The sequence below is a fragment of the Euprymna scolopes genome, chromosome 18 (assembly GCF_053919585.1).
Source record: "Euprymna scolopes isolate OS-2025 chromosome 18, ASM5391958v1, whole genome shotgun sequence".
In the NCBI taxonomy this organism is placed as follows: domain Eukaryota; kingdom Metazoa; phylum Mollusca; class Cephalopoda; order Sepiida; family Sepiolidae; genus Euprymna; species Euprymna scolopes.
The window spans coordinates 106,031,429-106,048,043 of NC_136499.1; the positions used below are offsets into that span (position 1 = coordinate 106,031,429).

The 16,615-nt window shown below is 32.8% G+C and overlaps 13 non-coding genes across 13 annotated transcripts; all 13 read right to left on the reverse strand.

The window, feature by feature from the left end:
- Window positions 1-1,147: 1,147 nt before the first annotated feature.
- Trnak-cuu (transfer RNA lysine (anticodon CUU)) lies at window positions 1,148-1,220 on the reverse strand. The gene has a single exon. It is a non-coding gene; the product is annotated as a tRNA-Lys (tRNA).
- A 1,169-nt stretch (window positions 1,221-2,389) lies between these two features.
- Window positions 2,390-2,462, reverse strand: Trnak-cuu (transfer RNA lysine (anticodon CUU)). Its single transcript has one exon. It is a non-coding gene; the product is annotated as a tRNA-Lys (tRNA).
- Window positions 2,463-3,631: 1,169 nt separating this feature from the next.
- Window positions 3,632-3,704, reverse strand: Trnak-cuu (transfer RNA lysine (anticodon CUU)). The gene has a single exon. It is a non-coding gene; the product is annotated as a tRNA-Lys (tRNA).
- A 1,169-nt stretch (window positions 3,705-4,873) lies between these two features.
- On the reverse strand, window positions 4,874-4,946 carry Trnak-cuu (transfer RNA lysine (anticodon CUU)). The gene has a single exon. It is a non-coding gene; the product is annotated as a tRNA-Lys (tRNA).
- Window positions 4,947-6,115: 1,169 nt separating this feature from the next.
- Trnak-cuu (transfer RNA lysine (anticodon CUU)) lies at window positions 6,116-6,188 on the reverse strand. The gene has a single exon. It is a non-coding gene; the product is annotated as a tRNA-Lys (tRNA).
- Window positions 6,189-7,357: 1,169 nt separating this feature from the next.
- On the reverse strand, window positions 7,358-7,430 carry Trnak-cuu (transfer RNA lysine (anticodon CUU)). Its single transcript has one exon. It is a non-coding gene; the product is annotated as a tRNA-Lys (tRNA).
- A 1,169-nt stretch (window positions 7,431-8,599) lies between these two features.
- Window positions 8,600-8,672, reverse strand: Trnak-cuu (transfer RNA lysine (anticodon CUU)). The gene has a single exon. It is a non-coding gene; the product is annotated as a tRNA-Lys (tRNA).
- A 1,169-nt stretch (window positions 8,673-9,841) lies between these two features.
- Trnak-cuu (transfer RNA lysine (anticodon CUU)) lies at window positions 9,842-9,914 on the reverse strand. Its single transcript has one exon. It is a non-coding gene; the product is annotated as a tRNA-Lys (tRNA).
- A 1,169-nt stretch (window positions 9,915-11,083) lies between these two features.
- Window positions 11,084-11,156, reverse strand: Trnak-cuu (transfer RNA lysine (anticodon CUU)). The gene has a single exon. It is a non-coding gene; the product is annotated as a tRNA-Lys (tRNA).
- A 1,170-nt stretch (window positions 11,157-12,326) lies between these two features.
- Window positions 12,327-12,399, reverse strand: Trnak-cuu (transfer RNA lysine (anticodon CUU)). The gene has a single exon. It is a non-coding gene; the product is annotated as a tRNA-Lys (tRNA).
- Window positions 12,400-13,568: 1,169 nt separating this feature from the next.
- On the reverse strand, window positions 13,569-13,641 carry Trnak-cuu (transfer RNA lysine (anticodon CUU)). Its single transcript has one exon. It is a non-coding gene; the product is annotated as a tRNA-Lys (tRNA).
- Window positions 13,642-14,809: 1,168 nt separating this feature from the next.
- Window positions 14,810-14,882, reverse strand: Trnak-cuu (transfer RNA lysine (anticodon CUU)). Its single transcript has one exon. It is a non-coding gene; the product is annotated as a tRNA-Lys (tRNA).
- A 1,173-nt stretch (window positions 14,883-16,055) lies between these two features.
- Trnak-cuu (transfer RNA lysine (anticodon CUU)) lies at window positions 16,056-16,128 on the reverse strand. The gene has a single exon. It is a non-coding gene; the product is annotated as a tRNA-Lys (tRNA).
- Window positions 16,129-16,615: the final 487 nt, after the last annotated feature.

Below are 16,615 nucleotides of genomic sequence, written 5' to 3' on the forward strand. Positions count from 1 at the left end.
ACTAGCTTCAATACAATAAGTATTACGGCACTCGCCTAACTATTGTACGATGAAAACAAACCTAATATATTTTCTCAACTTTCAGTTCAGTTTTCTCACTCAGCAAGAATAGCTGACAAACTTATCAATCCAACCAGGGAACATTACCTTACTGCGAGAAAGTAGCTGTGTGTCCCGTTCAGTCACCTACTGGTCCCGCGTTTTTAAATAAAAATGCAAAAATCTAAAACAAAACATTTTAAAAATGGTCTCGTTTATTCACTATATCTTCTCCTTGTCTTCTATCCACTTCGCTTTTACTCTCCAGCTATGGTTATAACTACGATGGTGATATTCCCTATTGCTGAAGTTTATAATAAACTATTCAGACATTTTAAACATGACCAAAGTAAATAAATAAATAAAACAAATTATAAAATACAAGACAAATATATAATAAATAAATATTACAATAAGCAAGATAAATTACTCTTCTACTTACCTGGATACTTTTTTGTGTGTATTAACTTATTTTAAGGTTTTATTTTAGTTTATTACTTAAGTTAGAACGAGAAATATCGGAAAATTTTTACGACGTACCCCAGCGTATTATAATCACCTCAAGCACAACCTCCCCATGTTAAAAACAGCTTTCGGAATAAACACCCCGAACCTCGAAAGCTGTTTTTAACATGGGGTTGTTGGGGGTGTTTATGCTGCGCTGAGGCAGGTGGTAAAACATACGAAAATTCGTTCACATTAGACGCTTACGTGAAGTTTCGATAATGTCTTTAATATCGAAAATCAAACAGAATCTAAGCTAATAACTGTAACCAATTGTATGAAAATGTAGTGTTCAACTGAACTATATATTTGTATTACTTGCGTTTTTTGTGTAATTTTTGATTTGGGAGCCATTATTTAGACTCCACACGTGACTTGCTAACGAAAGACATTATTTTCTCGTTGTAATCTTACATGTTTTTTTTTCTTTCTTTCTTTGTGTTTGTTTTGTTTTTTTAATAAAAACACATTAGAATGATATTTTACTGAATTAGAATTCATTAATGAGATGAGTATTATTAATTCATTTTATTTATTGCGGACTATTATCCTCATCTTTCTTTGATGTTGTTTCAAGATATCATGAAAATGGCACAAAAGAATACGCCCAACGTGGGGCTCGAACCCACGACCCCGAGATTAAGAGTCTCGTGCTCTACCGACTGAGCTAGCCGGGCTGATGAAGTCACAATCTACTTAACTAGCTTGAATACAATAAGTATTACGGCACTCGCCTAACTATTGTACGATGAAAACAAACCTAATATATTTTCTCAACTTTCAGTTCAGTTTTCTCACTCAGCAAGAATAGCTGACAAACTTATCAATCCAACCAGGGAACATTACCTTACTGCGAGAAAGTAGCTGTGTGTCCCGTTCAGTCACCTACTGGTCCCGCGTTTTTAAATAAAAATGCAAAAATCTAAAACAAAACATTTTAAAAATGGTCTCGTTTATTCACTATATCTTCTCCTTTTCTTCTATCCACTTCGCTTTTACTCTCCAGCTATGGTTATAACTACGATGGTGATATTCCCTATTGCTAAAGTTTATAATAAACTATTCAGACATTTTAAACATGACCAAAGTAAATAAGTAAATAAAACAAATTATAAAATATAAGACAAATATATAATAAATAAATATTACAATAAGCAAGATAAATTACTCTTCTACCTACCTGGATACTTTTTTGTGTGTATTAACTTATTTTAAGGTTTTATTTTAGTTTATTACTTAAGTTAGAACGAGAAATATCGGAAAATTTTTACGACGTACCCCAGCGTATTATAATCACCTCAAGCACAACCTCCCCATGTTAAAAACAGCTTTCGGAATAAACACCCCGAACATCGAAAGCTGTTTTTAACATGGGGTTGTTGGGGGTGTTTATGCTGCGCTGAGGCAGGTGGTAAAACATACGAAAAATCGTTCACATTAGACGCTTACGTGAAGTTTCGATAATGTCTTTAATATCGAAAATCAAACAGAATCTAAGCTAATAACTGTAACCAATTGTATGAAAATGTAGTGTTCAACTGAACTATATATTTGTATTACTTGCGTTTTTTGTGTAATTTTTGATTTGGGAGCCATTATTTAGACTCCACACGTGACTTGCTAACGTAAGACATTATTTTCTCGTTGTAATCTTACATGTTTTTTTTCTTTCTTTCTTTGTTTTTGTTTTGTTTTTTTTAATAAAAACACATTAGAATGATATTTTACTGAATTAGAATTCATTAATGAGATGAGTATTATTAATTCATTTTATTTATTGCGGACTATTATCCTCATCTTTCTTTGATGTTGTTTCAAGATATCATGAAAATGGCACAAAAGAATACGCCCAACGTGGGGCTCGAACCCACGACCCCGAGATTAAGAGTCTCGTGCTCTACCGACTGAGCTAGCCGGGCTGATGAAGTCACAATCTACTTAACTAACTTCAATACAATAAGTATTACGGCACTCGCCTAACTATTGTACGATGAAAACAAACCTAATATATTTTCTCAACTTTCAGTTCAGTTTTCTCACTCAGCAAGAATAGCTGACAAACTTATCAATCCAACCAGGGAACATTACCTTACTGCGAGAAAGTAGCTGTGTGTCCCGTTCAGTCACCTACTGGTCCCGCGTTTTTAAATAAAAATGCAAAAATCTAAAACAAAACATTTTAAAAATGGTCTCGTTTATTCACTATATCTTCTCCTTTTCTTCTATCCACTTCGCTTTTACTCTCCAGCTATGGTTATAACTACGATGGTGATATTCCCTATTGCTAAAGTTTATAATAAACTATTCAGACATTTTAAACATGACCAAAGTAAATAAGTAAATAAAACAAATTATAAAATATAAGACAAATATATAATAAATAAATATTACAATAAGCAAGATAAATTACTCTTCTACCTACCTGGATACTTTTTTGTGTGTATTAACTTATTTTAAGGTTTTATTTTAGTTTATTACTTAAGTTAGAACGAGAAATATCGGAAAATTTTTACGACGTACCCCAGCGTATTATAATCACCTCAAGCACAACCTCCCCATGTTAAAAACAGCTTTCGGAATAAACACCCCGAACATCGAAAGCTGTTTTTAACATGGGGTTGTTGGGGGTGTTTATGCTGCGCTGAGGCAGGTGGTAAAACATACGAAAAATCGTTCACATTAGACGCTTACGTGAAGTTTCGATAATGTCTTTAATATCGAAAATCAAACAGAATCTAAGCTAATAACTGTAACCAATTGTATGAAAATGTAGTGTTCAACTGAACTATATATTTGTATTACTTGCGTTTTTTGTGTAATTTTTGATTTGGGAGCCATTATTTAGACTCCACACGTGACTTGCTAACGTAAGACATTATTTTCTCGTTGTAATCTTACATGTTTTTTTTCTTTCTTTCTTTGTTTTTGTTTTGTTTTTTTTAATAAAAACACATTAGAATGATATTTTACTGAATTAGAATTCATTAATGAGATGAGTATTATTAATTCATTTTATTTATTGCGGACTATTATCCTCATCTTTCTTTGATGTTGTTTCAAGATATCATGAAAATGGCACAAAAGAATACGCCCAACGTGGGGCTCGAACCCACGACCCCGAGATTAAGAGTCTCGTGCTCTACCGACTGAGCTAGCCGGGCTGATGAAGTCACAATCTACTTAACTAACTTCAATACAATAAGTATTACGGCACTCGCCTAACTATTGTACGATGAAAACAAACCTAATATATTTTCTCAACTTTCAGTTCAGTTTTCTCACTCAGCAAGAATAGCTGACAAACTTATCAATCCAACCAGGGAACATTACCTTACTGCGAGAAAGTAGCTGTGTGTCCCGTTCAGTCACCTACTGGTCCCGCGTTTTTAAATAAAAATGCAAAAATCTAAAACAAAACATTTTAAAAATGGTCTCGTTTATTCACTATATCTTCTCCTTTTCTTCTATCCACTTCGCTTTTACTCTCCAGCTATGGTTATAACTACGATGGTGATATTCCCTATTGCTAAAGTTTATAATAAACTATTCAGACATTTTAAACATGACCAAAGTAAATAAATAAATAAAACAAATTATAAAATACAAGACAAATATATAATAAATAAATATTACAATAAGCAAGATAAATTACTCTTCTACTTACCTGGATACTTTTTTGTGTGTATTAACTTATTTTAAGGTTTTATTTTAGTTTATTACTTAAGTTAGAACGAGAAATATCGGAAAATTTTTACGACGTACCCCAGCGTATTATAATCACCTCAAGCACAACCTCCCCATGTTAAAAACAGCTTTCGGAATAAACACCCCGAACCTCGAAAGCTGTTTTTAACATGGGGTTGTTGGGGGTGTTTATGCTGCGCTGAGGCAGGTGGTAAAACATACGAAAAATCGTTCACATTAGACGCTTACGTGAAGTTTCGATAATGTCTTTAATATCGAAAATCAAACAGAATCTAAGCTAATAACTGTAACCAATTGTATGAAAATGTAGTGTTCAACTGAACTATATATTTGTATTACTTGCGTTTTTTGTGTAATTTTTGATTTGGGAGCCATTATTTAGACTCCACACGTGACTTGCTAACGAAAGACATTATTTTCTCGTTGTAATCTTACATGTTTTTTTTTCTTTCTTTCTTTGTGTTTGTTTTGTTTTTTTAATAAAAACACATTAGAATGATATTTTACTGAATTAGAATTCATTAATGAGATGAGTATTATTAATTCATTTTATTTATTGCGGACTATTATCCTCATCTTTCTTTGATGTTGTTTCAAGATATCATGAAAATGGCACAAAAGAATACGCCCAACGTGGGGCTCGAACCCACGACCCCGAGATTAAGAGTCTCGTGCTCTACCGACTGAGCCAGCCGGGCTGATGAAGTCACAATCTACTTAACTAGCTTCAATACAATAAGTATTACGGCACTCGCCTTACTATTGTACGATGAAAACAAACCTAATATATTTTCTCAACTTTCAGTTCAGTTTTCTCACTCAGCAAGAATAGCTGACAAACTTATCAATCCAACCAGGGAACATTACCTTACTGCGAGAAAGTAGCTGTGTGTCCCGTTCAGTCACCTACTGGTCCCGCGTTTTTAAATAAAAATGCAAAAATCTAAAATAAAAAAATTAAAAAATGGTCTCGTTTATTCACTATATCTTCTCCTTGTCTTCTATCCACTTCGCTTTTACTCTCCAGCTATGGTTATAACTACGATGGTGATATTCCCTATTGCTAAAGTTTATAATAAACTATTCAGACATTTTAAACATGACCAAAGTAAATAAATAAATAAAACAAATTATAAAATACAAGACAAATATATAATAAATAAATATTACAATAAGCAAGATAAATTACTCTTCTACCTACCTGGATACTTTTTTGTGTGTATTAACTTATTTTAAGGTTTTATTTTAGTTTATTACTTAAGTTAGAACGAGAAATATCGGAAAATTTTTACGACGTACCCCAGCGTATTATAATCACCTCAAGCACAACCTCCCCATGTTAAAAACAGCTTTCGGAATAAACAACCCAAACCTCGAAAGCTGTTTTTAACATGGGGTTGTTGGGGGTGTTTATGCTGCGCTGAGGCAGGTGGTAAAACATACGAAAAATCGTTCACATTAGACGCTTACGTGAAGTTTCGATAATGTCTTTAATATCGAAAATCAAACAGAATCTAAGCTAATAACTTTAACCAATTGTATGAAAATGTAGTGTTCAACTGAACTATATATTTGTATTACTTGCGTTTTTTGTGTAATTTTTGATTTGGGAGCCATTATTTAGACTCCACACGTGACTTGCTAACGTAAGACATTATTTTCTCGTTGTAATCTTACATGTTTTTTTTTCTTTCTTTCTTTGTTTTTGTTTTGTTTTTTTAATAAAAACACATTAGAATGATATTTTACTGAATTAGAATTCATTAATGAGATGAGTATTATTAATTCATTTTATTTATTGCGGACTATTATCCTCATCTTTCTTTGATGTTGTTTCAAGATATCATGAAAATGACACAAAAGAATACGCCCAACGTGGGGCTCGAACCCACGACCCCGAGATTAAGAGTCTCGTGCTCTACCGACTGAGCTAGCCGGGCTGATGAAGTCACAATCTACTTAACTAACTTCAATACAATAAGTATTACGGCACTCGCCTAACTATTGTACGATGAAAACAAACCTAATATATTTTCTCAACTTTCAGTTCAGTTTTCTCACTCAGCAAGAATAGCTGAGAAACTTATCAATCCAACCAGGGAACATTACCTTACTGCGAGAAAGTAGCTGTGTGTCCCGTTCAGTCACCTACTGGTCCCGCGTTTTTAAATAAAAATGCAAAAATCTAAAATAAAAAATTTAAAAAATGGTCTCGTTTATTCACTATATCTTCTCCTTTTCTTCTATCCACTTCGCTTTTACTCTCCAGCTATGGTTATAACTATGATGGTGATATTCCCTATTGCTAAAGTTTATAATAAACTATTCAGACATTTTAAACATGACCAAAGTAAATAAATAAATAAAACAAATTATAAAATATAAGACAAATATATAATAAATAAATATTACAATAAGCAAGATAAATTACTCTTCTACCTACCTGGATACTTTTTTGTGTGTATTAACTTATTTTAAGGTTTTATTTTAGTTTATTACTTAAGTTAGAACGAGAAATATCGGAAAATTTTTACGACGTACCCCAGCATATTATAATCACCTCAAGCACAACCTCCCCATGTTAAAAACAGCTTTCGGAATAAACACCCCGAACCTCGAAAGCTGTTTTTAACATGGGGTTGTTGGGGGTGTTTATGCTGCGCTGAGGCAGGTGGTAAAACATACGAAAAATCGTTCACATTAGACGCTTACGTGAAGTTTCGATAATTTCTTTAATATCGAAAATCAAACAGAATCTAAGCTAATAACTGTAACCAATTGTATGAAAATGTAGTGTTCAACTGAACTATATATTTGTATTACTTGCGTTTTTTGTGTAATTTTTGATTTGGGAGCCATTATTTAGACTCCACACGTGACTTGCTAACGTAAGACATTATTTTCTCGTTGTAATCTTACATGTTTTTTTTTCTTTCTTTCTTTGTTTTTGTTTTGTTTTTTTAATAAAAACACATTAGAATGATATTTTACTGAATTAGAATTCATTAATGAGATGAGTATTATTAATTCATTTTATTTATTGCGGACTATTATCCTCATCTTTCTTTGATGTTGTTTCAAGATATCATGAAAATGGCACAAAAGAATACGCCCAACGTGGGGCTCGAACCCACGACCCCGAGATTAAGAGTCTCGTGCTCTACCGACTGAGCTAGCCGGGCTGATGAAGTCGCAATCTTCTTAACTAGCTTCAATACAATAAGTATTACGGCACTCGCCTAACTATTGTACGATGAAAACAAACCTAATATATTTTCTCAACTTTCAGTTCAGTTTTCTCACTCAGCAAGAATAGCTGACAAACTTATCAATCCAACCAGGGAACATTACCTTACTGCGAGAAAGTAGCTGTGTGTCCCGTTCAGTCACCTACTGGTCCCGCGTTTTTAAATAAAAATGCAAAAATCTAAAACAAAACATTTTAAAAATGGTCTCGTTTATTCACTATATCTTCTCCTTTTCTTCTATCCACTTCGCTTTTACTCTCCAGCTATGGTTATAACTACGATGGTGATATTCCCTATTGCTGAAGTTTATAATAAACTATTCAGACATTTTAAACATGACCAAAGTAAATAAATAAATAAAACAAATTATAAAATACAAGACAAATATATAATAAATAAATATTACAATAAGCAAGATAAATTACTCTTCTACTTACCTGGATACTTTTTTGTGTGTATTAACTTATTTTAAGGTTTTATTTTAGTTTATTACTTAAGTTAGAACGAGAAATATCGGAAAATTTTTACGACGTACCCCAGCGTATTATAATCACCTCAAGCACAACCTCCCCATGTTAAAAACAGCTTTCGGAATAAACACCCCGAACCTCGAAAGCTGTTTTTAACATGGGGTTGTTGGGGGTGTTTATGCTGCGCTGAGGCAGGTGGTAAAACATACGAAAAATCGTTCACATTAGACGCTTACGTGAAGTTTCGATAATGTCTTTAATATCGAAAATCAAACAGAATCTAAGCTAATAACTGTAACCAATTGTATGAAAATGTAGTGTTCAACTGAACTATATATTTGTATTACTTGCGTTTTTTGTGTAATTTTTGATTTGGGAGCCATTATTTAGACTCCACACGTGACTTGCTAACGAAAGACATTATTTTCTCGTTGTAATCTTACATGTTTTTTTTTCTTTCTTTCTTTGTGTTTGTTTTGTTTTTTTAATAAAAACACATTAGAATGATATTTTACTGAATTAGAATTCATTAATGAGATGAGTATTATTAATTCATTTTATTTATTGCGGACTATTATCCTCATCTTTCTTTGATGTTGTTTCAAGATATCATGAAAATGGCACAAAAGAATACGCCCAACGTGGGGCTCGAACCCACGACCCCGAGATTAAGAGTCTCGTGCTCTACCGACTGAGCTAGCCGGGCTGATGAAGTCACAATCTACTTAACTAGCTTGAATACAATAAGTATTACGGCACTCGCCTAACTATTGTACGATGAAAACAAACCTAATATATTTTCTCAACTTTCAGTTCAGTTTTCTCACTCAGCAAGAATAGCTGAGAAACTTATCAATCCAACCAGGGAACATTACCTTACTGCGAGAAAGTAGCTGTGTGTCCCGTTCAGTCACCTACTGGTCCCGCGTTTTTAAATAAAAATGCAAAAATCTAAAACAAAACATTTTAAAAATGGTCTCGTTTATTCACTATATCTTCTCCTTTTCTTCTATCCACTTCGCTTTTACTCTCCAGCTATGGTTATAACTACGATGGTGATATTCCCTATTGCTAAAGTTTATAATAAACTATTCAGACATTTTAAACATGACCAAAGTAAATAAGTAAATAAAACAAATTATAAAATATAAGACAAATATATAATAAATAAATATTACAATAAGCAAGATAAATTACTCTTCTACCTACCTGGATACTTTTTTGTGTGTATTAACTTATTTTAAGGTTTTATTTTAGTTTATTACTTAAGTTAGAACGAGAAATATCGGAAAATTTTTACGACGTACCCCAGCATATTATAATCACCTCAAGCACAACCTCCCCATGTTAAAAACAGCTTTCGGAATAAACACCCCGAACCTCGAAAGCTGTTTTTAACATGGGGTTGTTGGGGGTGTTTATGCTGCGCTGAGGCAGGTGGTAAAACATACGAAAAATCGTTCACATTAGACGCTTACGTGAAGTTTCGATAATGTCTTTAATATCGAAAATCAAACAGAATCTAAGCTAATAACTGTAACCAATTGTATGAAAATGTAGTGTTCAACTGAACTATATATTTGTATTACTTGCGTTTTTTGTGTAATTTTTGATTTGGGAGCCATTATTTAGACTCCACACGTGACTTGCTAACGTAAGACATTATTTTCTCGTTGTAATCTTACATGTTTTTTTTTCTTTCTTTCTTTGTTTTTGTTTTGTTTTTTTAATAAAAACACATTAGAATGATATTTTACTGAATTAGAATTCATTAATGAGATGAGTATTATTAATTCATTTTATTTATTGCGGACTATTATCCTCATCTTTCTTTGATGTTGTTTCAAGATATCATGAAAATGGCACAAAAGAATACGCCCAACGTGGGGCTCGAACCCACGACCCCGAGATTAAGAGTCTCGTGCTCTACCGACTGAGCTAGCCGGGCTGATGAAGTCGCAATCTTCTTAACTAGCTTCAATACAATAAGTATTACGGCACTCGCCTAACTATTGTACGATGAAAACAAACCTAATATATTTTCTCAACTTTCAGTTCAGTTTTCTCACTCAGCAAGAATAGCTGACAAACTTATCAATCCAACCAGGGAACATTACCTTACTGCGAGAAAGTAGCTGTGTGTCCCGTTCAGTCACCTACTGGTCCCGCGTTTTTAAATAAAAATGCAAAAATCTAAAACAAAACATTTTAAAAATGGTCTCGTTTATTCACTATATCTTCTCCTTGTCTTCTATCCACTTCGCTTTTACTCTCCAGCTATGGTTATAACTACGATGGTGATATTCCCTATTGCTGAAGTTTATAATAAACTATTCAGACATTTTAAACATGACCAAAGTAAATAAATAAATAAAACAAATTATAAAATACAAGACAAATATATAATAAATAAATATTACAATAAGCAAGATAAATTACTCTTCTACTTACCTGGATACTTTTTTGTGTGTATTAACTTATTTTAAGGTTTTATTTTAGTTTATTACTTAAGTTAGAACGAGAAATATCGGAAAATTTTTACGACGTACCCCAGCGTATTATAATCACCTCAAGCACAACCTCCCCATGTTAAAAACAGCTTTCGGAATAAACACCCCGAACCTCGAAAGCTGTTTTTAACATGGGGTTGTTGGGGGTGTTTATGCTGCGCTGAGGCAGGTGGTAAAACATACGAAAAATCGTTCACATTAGACGCTTACGTGAAGTTTCGATAATGTCTTTAATATCGAAAATCAAACAGAATCTAAGCTAATAACTGTAACCAATTGTATGAAAATGTAGTGTTCAACTGAACTATATATTTGTATTACTTGCGTTTTTTGTGTAATTTTTGATTTGGGAGCCATTATTTAGACTCCACACGTGACTTGCTAACGAAAGACATTATTTTCTCGTTGTAATCTTACATGTTTTTTTTTCTTTCTTTCTTTGTGTTTGTTTTGTTTTTTTAATAAAAACACATTAGAATGATATTTTACTGAATTAGAATTCATTAATGAGATGAGTATTATTAATTCATTTTATTTATTGCGGACTATTATCCTCATCTTTCTTTGATGTTGTTTCAAGATATCATGAAAATGGCACAAAAGAATACGCCCAACGTGGGGCTCGAACCCACGACCCCGAGATTAAGAGTCTCGTGCTCTACCGACTGAGCTAGCCGGGCTGATGAAGTCACAATCTACTTAACTAGCTTGAATACAATAAGTATTACGGCACTCGCCTAACTATTGTACGATGAAAACAAACCTAATATATTTTCTCAACTTTCAGTTCAGTTTTCTCACTCAGCAAGAATAGCTGACAAACTTATCAATCCAACCAGGGAACATTACCTTACTGCGAGAAAGTAGCTGTGTGTCCCGTTCAGTCACCTACTGGTCCCGCGTTTTTAAATAAAAATGCAAAAATCTAAAACAAAACATTTTAAAAATGGTCTCGTTTATTCACTATATCTTCTCCTTTTCTTCTATCCACTTCGCTTTTACTCTCCAGCTATGGTTATAACTACGATGGTGATATTCCCTATTGCTAAAGTTTATAATAAACTATTCAGACATTTTAAACATGACCAAAGTAAATAAGTAAATAAAACAAATTATAAAATATAAGACAAATATATAATAAATAAATATTACAATAAGCAAGATAAATTACTCTTCTACCTACCTGGATACTTTTTTGTGTGTATTAACTTATTTTAAGGTTTTATTTTAGTTTATTACTTAAGTTAGAACGAGAAATATCGGAAAATTTTTACGACGTACCCCAGCGTATTATAATCACCTCAAGCACAACCTCCCCATGTTAAAAACAGCTTTCGGAATAAACACCCCGAACATCGAAAGCTGTTTTTAACATGGGGTTGTTGGGAGTGTTTATGCTGCGCTGAGGCAGGTGGTAAAACATACGAAAAATCGTTCACATTAGACGCTTACGTGAAGTTTCGATAATGTCTTTAATATCGAAAATCAAACAGAATCTAAGCTAATAACTGTAACCAATTGTATGAAAATGTAGTGTTCAACTGAACTATATATTTGTATTACTTGCGTTTTTTGTGTAATTTTTGATTTGGGAGCCATTATTTAGACTCCACACGTGACTTGCTAACGTAAGACATTATTTTCTCGTTGTAATCTTACATGTTTTTTTTCTTTCTTTCTTTGTTTTTGTTTTGTTTTTTTTTAATAAAAACACATTAGAATGATATTTTACTGAATTAGAATTCATTAATGAGATGAGTATTATTAATTCATTTTATTTATTGCGGACTATTATCCTCATCTTTCTTTGATGTTGTTTCAAGATATCATGAAAATGGCACAAAAGAATACGCCCAACGTGGGGCTCGAACCCACGACCCCGAGATTAAGAGTCTCGTGCTCTACCGACTGAGCTAGCCGGGCTGATGAAGTCACAATCTACTTAACTAACTTCAATACAATAAGTATTACGGCACTTGCCTAACTATTGTACGATGAAAACAAACCTAATATATTTTCTCAACTTTCAGTTCAGTTTTCTCACTCAGCAAGAATAGCTGACAAACTTATCAATCCAACCAGGGAACATTACCTTACTGCGAGAAAGTAGCTGTGTGTCCCGTTCAGTCACCTACTGGTCCCGCGTTTTTAAATAAAAATGCAAAAATCTAAAACAAAACATTTTAAAAATGGTCTCGTTTATTCACTATATCTTCTCCTTTTCTTCTATCCACTTCGCTTTTACTCTCCAGCTATGGTTATAACTACGATGGTGATATTCCCTATTGCTAAAGTTTATAATAAACTATTCAGACATTTTAAACATGACCAAAGTAAATAAGTAAATAAAACAAATTATAAAATATAAGACAAATATATAATAAATAAATATTACAATAAGCAAGATAAATTACTCTTCTACCTACCTGGATACTTTTTTGTGTGTATTAACTTATTTTAAGGTTTTATTTTAGTTTATTACTTAAGTTAGAACGAGAAATATCGGAAAATTTTTACGACGTACCCCAGCGTATTATAATCACCTCAAGCACAACCTCCCCATGTTAAAAACAGCTTTCGGAATAAACACCCCGAACATCGAAAGCTGTTTTTAACATGGGGTTGTTGGGGGTGTTTATGCTGCGCTGAGGCAGGTGGTAAAACATACGAAAAATCGTTCACATTAGACGCTTACGTGAAGTTTCGATAATGTCTTTAATATCGAAAATCAAACAGAATCTAAGCTAATAACTGTAACCAATTGTATGAAAATGTAGTGTTCAACTGAACTATATATTTGTATTACTTGCGTTTTTTGTGTAATTTTTGATTTGGGAGCCATTATTTAGACTCCACACGTGACTTGCTAACGTAAGACATTATTTTCTCGTTGTAATCTTACATGTTTTTTTTCTTTCTTTCTTTGTTTTTGTTTTGTTTTTTTTAATAAAAACACATTAGAATGATATTTTACTGAATTAGAATTCATTAATGAGATGAGTATTATTAATTCATTTTATTTATTGCGGACTATTATCCTCATCTTTCTTTGATGTTGTTTCAAGATATCATGAAAATGGCACAAAAGAATACGCCCAACGTGGGGCTCGAACCCACGACCCCGAGATTAAGAGTCTCGTGCTCTACCGACTGAGCTAGCCGGGCTGATGAAGTCACAATCTACTTAACTAACTTCAATACAATAAGTATTACGGCACTCGCCTAACTATTGTACGATGAAAACAAACCTAATATATTTTCTCAACTTTCAGTTCAGTTTTCTCACTCAGCAAGAATAGCTGACAAACTTATCAATCCAACCAGGGAACATTACCTTACTGCGAGAAAGTAGCTGTGTGTCCCGTTCAGTCACCTACTGGTCCCGCGTTTTTAAATAAAAATGCAAAAATCTAAAACAAAACATTTTAAAAATGGTCTCGTTTATTCACTATATCTTCTCCTTTTCTTCTATCCACTTCGCTTTTACTCTCCAGCTATGGTTATAACTACGATGGTGATATTCCCTATTGCTAAAGTTTATAATAAACTATTCAGACATTTTAAACATGACCAAAGTAAATAAATAAATAAAACAAATTATAAAATACAAGACAAATATATAATAAATAAATATTACAATAAGCAAGATAAATTACTCTTCTACTTACCTGGATACTTTTTTGTGTGTATTAACTTATTTTAAGGTTTTATTTTAGTTTATTACTTAAGTTAGAACGAGAAATATCGGAAAATTTTTACGACGTACCCCAGCGTATTATAATCACCTCAAGCACAACCTCCCCATGTTAAAAACAGCTTTCGGAATAAACAACCCAAACCTCGAAAGCTGTTTTTAACATGGGGTTGTTGGGGGTGTTTATGCTGCGCTGAGGCAGGTGGTAAAACATACGAAAAATCGTTCACATTAGACGCTTACGTGAAGTTTCGATAATGTCTTTAATATCGAAAATCAAACAGAATCTAAGCTAATAACTTTAACCAATTGTATGAAAATGTAGTGTTCAACTGAACTATATATTTGTATTACTTGCGTTTTTTGTGTAATTTTTGATTTGGGAGCCATTATTTAGACTCCACACGTGACTTGCTAACGTAAGACATTATTTTCTCGTTGTAATCTTACATGTTTTTTTTCTTTCTTTCTTTGTTTTTGTTTTGTTTTTTTAATAAAAACACATTAGAATGATATTTTACTGAATTAGAATTCATTAATGAGATGAGTATTATTAATTCATTTTATTTATTGCGGACTATTATCCTCATCTTTCTTTGATGTTGTTTCAAGATATCATGAAAATGACACAAAAGAATACGCCCAACGTGGGGCTCGAACCCACGACCCCGAGATTAAGAGTCTCGTGCTCTACCGACTGAGCTAGCCGGGCTGATGAAGTCACAATCTACTTAACTAACTTCAATACAATAAGTATTACGGCACTCGCCTAACTATTGTACGATGAAAACAAACCTAATATATTTTCTCAACTTTCAGTTCAGTTTTCTCACTCAGCAAGAATAGCTGAGAAACTTATCAATCCAACCAGGGAACATTACCTTACTGCGAGAAAGTAGCTGTGTGTCCCGTTCAGTCACCTACTGGTCCCGCGTTTTTAAATAAAAATGCAAAAATCTAAAATAAAAAATTTAAAAAATGGTCTCGTTTATTCACTATATCTTCTCCTTTTCTTCTATCCACTTCGCTTTTACTCTCTAGCTATGGTTATAACTATGATGGTGATATTCCCTATTGCTAAAGTTTATAATAAACTATTCAGACATTTTAAACATGACCAAAGTAAATAAATAAATAAATAAAACAAATTATAAAATATAAGACAAATATATAATAAATAAATATTACAATAAGCAAGATAAATTACTCTTCTACCTACCTGGATACTTTTTTGTGTGTATTAACTTATTTTAAGGTTTTATTTTAGTTTATTACTTAAGTTAGAACGAGAAATATCGGAAAATTTTTACGACGTACCCCAGCATATTATAATCACCTCAAGCACAACCTCCCCATGTTAAAAACAGCTTTCGGAATAAACACCCCGAACCTCGAAAGCTGTTTTTAACATGGGGTTGTTGGGGGTGTTTATGCTGCGCTGAGGCAGGTGGTAAAACATACGAAAAATCGTTCACATTAGACGCTTACGTGAAGTTTCGATAATTTCTTTAATATCGAAAATCAAACAGAATCTAAGCTAATAACTGTAACCAATTGTATGAAAATGTAGTGTTCAACTGAACTATATATTTGTATTACTTGCGTTTTTTGTGTAATTTTTGATTTGGGAGCCATTATTTAGACTCCACACGTGACTTGCTAACGTAAGACATTATTTTCTCGTTGTAATCTTACATGTTTTTTTTTCTTTCTTTCTTTGTTTTTGTTTTGTTTTTTTAATAAAAACACATTAGAATGATATTTTACTGAATTAGAATTCATTAATGAGATGAGTATTATTAATTCATTTTATTTATTGCGGACTATTATCCTCATCTTTCTTTGATGTTGTTTCAAGATATCATGAAAATGGCACAAAAGAATACGCCCAACGTGGGGCTCGAACCCACGACCCCGAGATTAAGAGTCTCGTGCTCTACCGACTGAGCTAGCCGGGCTGATGAAGTCGCAATCTTCTTAACTAGCTTCAATACAATAAGTATTACGGCACTCGCCTAACTATTGTACGATGAAAACAAACCTAATATATTTTCTCAACTTTCAGTTCAGTTTTCTCACTCAGCAAGAATAGCTGACAAACTTATCAATCCAACCAGGGAACATTACCTTACTGCGAGAAAGTAGCTGTGTGTCCCGTTCAGTCACCTACTGGTCCCGCGTTTTTAAATAAAAATGCAAAAATCTAAAACAAAACATTTTAAAAATGGTCTCGTTTATTCACTATATCTTCTCCTTTTCTTCTATCCACTTCGCTTTTACTCTCCAGCTATGGTTATAACTACGATGGTGATATTCCCTATTGCTGAAGTTTATAATAAACTATTCAGACATTTTAAACATGACCAAAGTAAATAAATAAATAAAACAAATTATAAAATACAAGACAAATATATAATAAATAAATATTACAATAAGCAAGATAAA